Here is a 10,101-nt window from a genome sequence, read left to right as displayed (position 1 = left end):
GTTTATATATGTATATGTATATATATATATATATATATATATATCTATCTATATATATATATATATATATATATATATTCATTTATTTATTTATATATGTATAGATAGATAGATATATCCATTTATTCAATTATATATATATATATATATATATATATATATATATATATATATATATATATATATATATATATATATGCATGTGTGTGTGTGTGTGTGTGTGTGTATCTGTGTGTGTGTGCTTATGTGTACACGCGTGTGTATACATCCATCCCTGCAAGCAACCCCAACCCCGAAGTGACATGAGCGTGGGAAACCGCAGCCTCAGACCAGCGAGGAGAGGAAAAAGAGGAAAAACCGTCCTCAGGTTCCGCCATAAACAACATAAACATAAACACATATCCCACATTTCCTGCATGACCGTCGGCTATAATCAGGGGGAGAGTGTGCAGGCGGTGACATGGGTGTTTGAGACACATGTCCCTTGTTTGTGTCCCATCTCCATTAGGTGATGGGAAAGGGGGGGAGGGGAGGGGGGAGGGGGGGATAGAGTGCCGGAGGGGAGAGGGTAAGGGGGGATAGCTACTAGGGTGACATCTAGCGTCGATGGAAACTTTGTGTTTTATTGTGCTTTATTTGGTGAAAACTTTTTCCTTGATGGGTTTTATTAAGACTTTTGTTGTTGCACTGATATAGGTTGTGATTATATGCATGTTTAGATAGTATTTATTAAATAATTATTACTTTTATATTTTGGTTGTATTCATTATAATTAATCATATACACCCCTTCCCCTTCCTCCTCCTCTCCCTCTTCCCTTTCCTCTCCGTCTTCCTCTTCCTCCTCCTTCTTCCTCTTCCTCTTGTCTCTCTTTCCTTCCTCTTTCCTCGGCTTTTTCCTTTCGAATCTTCTCCCTCCTTTTCTCCTCTCAGTCCCTATGCCTCTCCTACGCACTCTCTTTTCCTCTCTCCTTTTCTCACTCATCCTCGCACTCACTCAATTATTCACCCACTCATTCACTCACTCATTCACTTAATTATTCACTCACTCACTCGGTTACTTATTCACTCTTATCTCCTTTCCCTCCCTCCTTTCACACTTCTCCTTTCTTCCTCCCCTTCCTCCCCCCTTTCTCCCCCCTTCCCCCAGCATCCACTCCCTCCTTTCCCCTCTCCCTCCCCCTCCTTCCCCCTGCATCCTCTCCCTCTTCTCCCTCTCTCCCTGCCCTTTCCCTCCACTCCCCTTTCTCCTTTGTGTTTTCTCTCCGCTCTCCCTCCTCCTCCTCCTCCTTCTCCTCCCTCTCTCTCCTCCTCCTCTTTTTCCTCCCTCTCCCCTCCCCTCATCTCCCTCCTTCTCCCTGGATCATCTTTATCCCCCCTCTCCTTCCCTCCCTCCCTCTTGCTTCCTCACTTCCACACTCTTCCTCTCCCTCTTCCTCTCCTTCTCCCCCTCCCTCCTTCATCTCTTTCCCCCTCCTCCTCCCCTCCTCCCTCCTCCCCCCCTCCTCCTCCCTCCCTCCTTCATCTCTTTCCCCCTCCTCCTCCCCTCCTCCCTCCTCCCCCCTCCTCCTCCCTCCCTCCTCCCCCCCTCACTATCCCTCCTCCCCCCCCCCTCCCTCCTTCCCCCCCTCCCCTCCTTCCTCCCCCTCCCAATCCCCCTCTCCTTCCCCCTCCCCCTCCCTCCTTCCCCCCTATCCCTCCTACCCTCCCCTTCCCCCCCTACCCCTCCCTCCTCCTCCCTCCCACCCCCTTTCCTCCTACCCCCATCCCTCCTTCCACCCTCCCCCCCTTCCCCTCTTTCCCCCTCCCTCCCCTCCCCTCCCTCCCCTACCCCCACCCCCCCTTCCCTCCCTCCTCCCCTCCCACCCCTACCCTCCCTATCCACCCCTCCCTCCCTCCCCTACCCATCTCTCCCCCTTCCCACCCCTCCTCCCCTCCTTCCCTCCCTCAGCCGGATAATTAAGTCCCCTTTATAGAGTGACGGCGGGCGCGCGGGAGATGAAAGCTGCCGCGGCGGAGGAAATTAGAGTTAATTGTAAACGATGAAGCGTCTGGTGACTTCGCAAGATTTGCTTTATCAGAGAAGGTGTGTGGGAGTGAGTGTGTGAGTGAGTGTGAGTGTGAAGAGGAGGAATGGAGAAGTGGGAAAGATGGTGATGATGAGGAGGAGTAGGGAGAGGAGGAGGGGGTAGGGGAGGGGGGGGTGGAAAGGAGGGGGAGGAGGAGGAGAGGAGGGGAGGAGGAGGGGAGGTGGGGGTGGAGGAGGGGGAGGAATGGAGGAGGAGGGGTGGATGGGGGGTGGAGGGGGGGGTTGCGGGATGAAGAGGAGGAGGGGAGGGGTGGATGGGGGTGGGGGAGGAGAGGAGGGGGTGGGTTGGGGTGAGGAGAGGGGGAGGAGAGGAGGGGGTGGGGATGGGGAGGGGTGGGGGTGGGGGGAGGAGAGGGGGAGGAGGAGGAGGATTAAGAGGAGGAGGGGGTGGAAGGAGAAAGAAGAGGAGGGGGAAGGGGGGAAGAAGAAGAAGAGAGGGAGGCAGAGGAAGAGAAGAAGGAGGAAGAGGAAAAGAGGGAAGAGAAGGAGGAAGAGGGAGAAGAAAAGGAGGGGTAAGAAGAAGAGGAAGAAGTGAAGAAAAAGGAAGAAGAAACAGAAAAAGAGGAGAGAACGGAAGAAAAAGAGAAGTAGGAGGAAGAGGTATTATTTTCTAATGCTTATATACAATTAACTGAAATGGAGCAGGAGGGAATCCTCAGCCAAACCTAAAACCACATGAATGAAAATTGAATAGTCATTCCTTTACCATACACACACACCACTCCGCCAGCATATAGGCTTTAAGATGTCCTTGAAAATATGATATTTGCATCATGTATTCATACCGTTAGAGTAATGTGTCTGTTGTATAGTATAAGTCATCAGCGTAATTAATTTGAATGTTTGTTTTTTTCACTAGATCGTCTGCCATAATTGGATAATTTCTTGTTTTTAGGAATTACAAAATGATATAAGAGTGACACGTAATTATCATAGCTTTACTGTCTATTGTCTTAAAAGAAAAACAAAAAGCATAGTTTTCATATCTCGAATTGTATGTGTTTATTGTCTTCCATTTCGCTTCCATCGAAATTATTCGGTTGGTGTATGAAAGCGAAACATAATGTTCTCACCATTCCCATAAATCACATACCCTTCATTCGCCTCTTAATCTCCATTCCATCTCTTAATCATCTTTATTCCATCTCTTAATCTCCATTCCATCTCCATTTCTACTTTACCCCAGCGCTCTCTGTCCCCGTCCCGAGATTTGCCGCCATATGTAATTTTCCAACCGCGGACGCCCGGTCGCCATGGAAACCGAGTGGGCGGCTTCACGCGTCGCAACACATGCACTAACCTCGGACTCCGCCAAGAATTTTGATGGACTCTCAAACAGGAAAGCGGACGCCTCGGCCAAGGAGAATGTTGACACAGTCACGGCGCCCGAGGTTGCGATCGGCAAACAAGGTCGAAGGGGGTTGACGGGAAAGGATACCAGCGTATTCTTTTTTTCGCTTTTTCTCTTCTTTTTTTTTTAACTTTTTTTTTACTTTCTTCTCGTTTTCTGTTGTTGTTTTTTTCATTTTATCCTCTTTATTATTTTTTTTTTAATCATTATTACTCCTTGTTTTTATTTGCTTCTTACTCCTTATTCTTTTCTTCACCCTTCTCTTCCTCCTCTTTCTCATTGTTATTATCATAATCATTATCATTATCATTTATCATCATTATCATTAGTACCATCACTCTTCTCCCTCTCCCCCTCCTCCTTCTTCTTCGCCTCCTTTTTTCCTTTCTTTTTCCTTCTCTTCCCTGTTCATCTCTCTATCTTTCTCCTCCTCCTCATTTCTTTTCTTTTTATTATTATTATCATTATCAGTAGTATTAGTATTAGTATTATCATTCTTGTCATCTTTATCATTAGTATTCCTCTTCTCCTTCTTTTTCCTCCTCTTCCTTTTTCCTCCTCTTCTTATTCCTTTTTTTCTTCTTCATGTTCCTCTTCTTCTTCTTCCTCTTCCTCTTCTCTTCCCCCTGCTCTTCCTCTTATTTTTTTCTCCTTCTTTTCTTCTTCTTCCTCTTCCTCCTTTCAGTACGAAGATTCGACTTTGGGATAAAGAAACAAACCCTCGACTTTGACTGATGTCGCGAAAGAGAAGCGGGAGAAATGCATCTGAAGGATAGAAGAGGAATAAGCAAAACAGACAAAAGGATGAATGTGAGAGGGAAGGGGAAGAGGAAAAAAATGTGAATTGAGAAAGAGAATAATAATAATAATAATGACAAATGAGAAAGAGAAGAAGGAAAGAGTGAATTAAGAATGAGTAGAAGGACAACTAAGAAAACGAAGGAAAATGAAAAGGTGAATACATAATAAGAAAAAGAATAAGAAAGAGAAACAAAAATAGAGAACGAAACGAGAGAGAAGTGAATAGTGAACTGAGAAAGAGGAAGAGAAGAAGAAGGACAAACAGAAAAAAGATAAAGACGAAAATAGAGGGAAAATAGGAGAATAATTTTTCTGTTTATTCTGTTGCGCGATCACAGTCTGTCCGCAACGCAGAGTCAATGTTTATTTGTTCATGTTTTTTTTTCTTTTCTCTCACTTGTGAATGGGAAATATCTTGCTTGTTTGTCACCTAAATTAAAAGGAAATGTTTGTATACTTTCAAAGAAGTTATTTGGGAAAATGTTATCATTGTTTTACTTATTTTTATAGCATTCTTCTTATTATTATTTTCATTATCATTGTTATTTTGATTATCGTCATCATCATTATCATCATAACTATCATTTTCATTATCATCATTACTATAATTATCTTTATCATCATTATCATTATTATTTTTCTCGCCATTACCATTATCATTGTTATAACCACTATCATTATAACCTTTCTCATTCTTATAATCATCATCATCTTCGTTATAATCATCCTTCTTATTCTCATCCTCCTTATCATTACCATCCTTTACATCATTATCATAATCTTTAAGAGTATGATTATCTCCAATATTACTCTCATCATTATCAATGCCATTCTTAATTGTAAGTCATTATTACAACGAGCATCATCACCATCATCACTTTGTCTAATTATCATCATCATCACTATGTTAGCATTAGCATAGCGTTATTATCAATATTATCATTAATATCATCAATATTTATCATTTCAGAAAACCAAGCTGTTGTTCTCTTTGAAACTGCTCTCCTGGTAGGTTTGTATAATGAAACTCGTAAAATATATATTTTTTTATCATCTTGGACCTTTTTTTTCCTTAGGAGGGGGGGTGAGGGTCTATCTATCTTACACATGTCAAGTTTGCCTTTAATGCCATTACAAAGCAAACTATTGAGTTATTTATCAATGATTTACACGTTTTAATTTACAACTTTTAAACATTACCAATAATTTACACTTTTTAAACATTATCAATAATTTACACTTTTTAAAGAGATCAATTTCGATTTTTTTATCGTTTAGTGAGGAATCTAGTACAAACGTCACGTTTAAACGTTTTTTTTCTTTCTTTCCTTCTTTTTTGTTATGACAATGCTTCCATTTCAGATTGATGTGTAATTGCATTGTATTTCCACTTCTGAAGTTACTGCCGCGTGAAAAAAAAGTCAACAGAAGACCATCATATAAATGCATTTTACAAACGTTCTCGTTGGATATTAATATAATTATCATTAATATCGTCATTATTAATAAAATTATCTCCCCTTTTCAGTGTTTCAAATTCATCTGTTCGAAGCTTCTCACGATATGTTTCAACACTGCTTCGAAGCCTAAAGAAAACAGTGCTTCTCATGATGGCATTTTTTAATCATATTGTGTAACAGATACTAAATTCCATGTAAGTGTCATGATTATAATGAACGTGAAACTCAAAATGATCATAAATTTGAGTTAGAAAACATGGTCTACCCTTTGATATTAGATTCTATATCGAGTGAATCGCATACAACCACATACCACATACAGATAAAACAATGAGTGATTTTAGGATATTCAATGAAAGGTAAGCAATACATTGATACTTAGGCAATAGTAACACCAATTGCACAAAGTATTCAGCACCATTTTTTTAACACTAGTTATGGATTGTTATTCTCTATGAAAATATTGTGATTAACAAAATGTTTTCATTATGTATGTACTTTGAGTCAAGTTTGTTTCATTATGTTTTCAGGCATGTTGACTTCTAATAGCACTCATATATTGCAATTAGTAATATAGCACTCACATATAGCAATTAGTAATAGACTATAGAAAAATCATATTTTATCTAGTACTTCGACAACATGACATACATTTCTCTCGACTCAAATTTTACATCATATGAAAAGGGTTTTAGACAAAACACAAATTAGAACTATAATTTTATTCTTATATATGTATATACATAATAGTTAAGATGTACAGAAACTCCTATGTACAACATGTACAAGGTAGCATAGGGAAGATGGAATGGTTTGTGATTTCTGGTAAAATATTCAGCATTTTTTCTGGTTCAAGTGGGGCTTCTAATTAGTTCGATTAATGGATATAGATAAATATCAAAAATACATCAACAATCTGTGTGTGTGTTATCAATAATGAAGAAAAACACATTACTGAAAATATTCAATAAATAAATTCAGCCACGCATTTCAGTCACTTGCCGAATTTAAAAACACAATCACGGTCACTCCTGTTCACGAACCTTTTTTTGAACAAATCACAAAGCATCTTAAACAATAAAAGTTCACATTTCGTACCTCCTCGACGCACAAACAAACGTATCTGAGGTCAAGGAGGGAGGGATTTTGAATTTCTAACGTGCACCTTTTTCTTCTCTCGCTATATATATAACCCACACTCCACAACCTTTCCACTTGTAATCCTCCATTAATTAATTCATGAAATACAATGCATTCTCTTGAGAAGTAAATTCGTAAAAGTAGGCTTCAACATAAATCACAAAAAGGGGGAAAATCTATAATACAAAAAATAAAAGGAACATGTCAATTCATCACAGAAGTAAAAAGGTAATTTCACTCCAACCATCGACATCAAATCATAATAATAATAATAATAACAACAATAATAATAATATCCACATCAATCAGAAGAAAATGCTGAATACACTGCAAGAACAGCTAGGCAAAATGGATAGATATTGCATAAGCACTAAGCCCTATGCCAGTCTTTACACTCCGAAGCTGTTATTGGCAACAGAACGACCAGTATCTGAAAAGTAACGCTATAAACTGCTGTTCAGTCTTTGTGCATAATACTGCTAAGGAAGTCAGGCCCTTCATCAACAGATTTGGATACTCAAAATTTTACTACATAACTGTTATTCTTATGTACCACTTCCATGATCATTAAAACCAGTAAGACGAGAATTAACCCAAGCCATCTTTTGTGAATACGAACGGTTCTTCCTTTTTTTTTTTCGAAAAGCAAATAAATAAATAAACTTGGACTTGCCGTTGTATCGACAGCGGGCAAAGTCTCGAGAAATCCGTGTTCTTCTCAGAGTTGTTTCACACACAAGACGCAACACAGCGAATCTGGTCCCTTGCTAAAAAAAAAAAAGAAAAAAGAAAAAAAAAAAGAAATCCTGCGAGCTCCCTTCTCTCTCTCTGCCGTTGGGAGAGGGAAAAGTAAAAAAAAATAATAATAAAAACTCAGGATTTTTTTTTTTCTCCAAGGATTCATCGAGTTTTAAACTAGTCATAGCTCTAAACACTTTTTTTTTTTTTCGTTTTTTTAGTTTTTTCCTTTTTTTTCTTTAATCTGAGGAAGGAATAGTATCACAGAGTATTGAAGATATATAAGATTTTCTATCATATTTCATTTTTAATTAACACCTAATCAACAAAATGGAAGAGTAAAAAAATAAAAGATAAACAAAAAAATTAAGAAAAAAAAATTACAACCACAAAATAACAGAAAAAAAATAAGCAGATAAACTGATGACACAAATGTAGGTTTTGTGCTTTTCATGTCACCACATGCAAATAATATCACACAAAAAAAAAAAGTAAATCTGAAAAAAAAAAAAAAAATCTGAATATAAACAGGTAGAAATCCTTACGGGATTAATCACATTAAATTACACTAAAATCTCTTTCTAAAACCAAAAACTTAAAGCTGAAAATATATGTGTATGTGTGTGTATATATATATATATGAATTCCACTGTAATGAAAACATGTATCATCAAAGAATTACGAGAGAAAAATTGTGATCAGGATTTGTCACTGGGGATTGATTGTCCCACTAAATCACATGATAAATAACACATGTTCTTGCACTTGCTAGAAAAAAAAAAAAAAAAAAAATATTGGGTATAAGGGCAATAAAAAAAATAAAATAAAAAATATCAACACGCAAAATGCTATACAATCTTTTTAAGCCTGACAGAAGATTCATAATTCTATACAATACAAAGGGTTAAAACTAATCAAAACTAAAAATAAATAGATATATAAATTTCTAAGAAGAAGAAAAAAAGAAGAATGATAACCTACAGAAAAACATCCATGAAACAACCATCGATTCAATTCTTAAAAATACCTAAGTGATTTCAGAGGTAAGTACGTATATACATCAAGAGAAGACAGTTACATAATAAGAGAGAAAAATACATATATATATAACTAACAGAAAAATAATAATTAAAAAAAAAAAAAAAAAAAAAATATATAACCATCACTCATACAGGTCAATCAGGTATCTTTTGATTCTTGTGATGATTGCTAAAAAGTACAATCTCTATAGCTGAGGCCAATACGAGAGATTGTGGAAGTATCATTTGAACTACAGTTATCGACATTCCTCCAAAACTGGGCGTGAAATAAATAAAAAGTAGATAAGTTAAGTACTTCCTTATGTAATAGTAACCTAAACATATTATTTACCGATCCTGCTAAATTAACGATTGACAGCAAATCGAAGCTGGCCTGAACAGCCGTTACAGGACCACTACAGATCCACTAGGCCGGTGGTGTATAAGAACTGAACTATCAGTAAGAATTGATACATCAAGATTCAAGTTAATGTTCGACTACTTCTCATTGGCAAGAAAACCTCTTTCTAGTACACCACACAACTAGGAACTCTGTCACAGGTGGTAAACACACTAAATTTTCTTTAGCTGGAATCTGACAGCACGGAGGATCAGAAAATTGTTGTTTTGTGCTCCTTAGTAATCCACAAAAGCTGGTTGGTTATGAACCATGTACAACTTAAAACTGCAATCCTCTACGGATATTTCACAAAAGGAAAAATGTAGGCATTCCCTAAGTACAAAAAATTTACTAATTAACTCTATAGACAAGAGTAAATTGCTTCATTTGTGATAATTAAACTTACGTACACAATCCCTGGGACACAAAGCAAATCTTACAAAGCAAGCAATTTCTTCCAAAAACAATCAAAACAGTTACTTGGAGCAGATCTGTGTTCCTTAAATGACAACAAATCTTTGGTTGTGTTGATATCTTCAATCTTGCAAGACTGAACAGTAGTAGTAGTAGTAGTAGTAGTAGTAAAGTAGTACAAGAACCACTAAATTATATCAAAGTATCCTTAGAGTGTTAGTTAGCTTTTCACAACACATGCCGGGAATATTTCCTGTTATTCAATACTAGCAATGATACTCAAAAGAGGTGGACAGGTTCCAAACCATACTTGCAACATTTATTATTAAGTTCTCCATAAATGAACACTGCTGTTATCTGTTTAACACTGTATATTCATAAATAAAATTCTATACAAGGTATGCATGGAAGAAATGAAGTGTAAGGCATCACATTTCATCTCACAAAGATGAAGAGAAGACAGTGAGCGACCATAAATTCACTGTGAAAGCCGAGAGTAAATTGAAATGTAATCTTAATCATCTGGTGACAGGAATACTTAATTAATCCACATTAATAATATATAGTACTTTCCTGCACTCAGACTTCCTCCACTCGCCTAGTTCCGTGAACATCTGTTCCTGTTATCTTAATTAAAATGTGCAAGAATTGGCATTGTTTTCTACCTGACTGAAAAATCTGCTTTTTCAC

Source organism: Penaeus japonicus, unplaced genomic scaffold, assembly GCF_977035675.1.
Source record: "Penaeus japonicus unplaced genomic scaffold, GWHDUDI00000001_assembly GWHDUDI00000004, whole genome shotgun sequence".
Classification (NCBI taxonomy): Eukaryota; Metazoa; Arthropoda; class Malacostraca; order Decapoda; family Penaeidae; genus Penaeus; species Penaeus japonicus.
The sequence above is the reverse complement of the archived record's forward strand: the minus strand, read 5'-3'. Positions refer to the sequence as shown.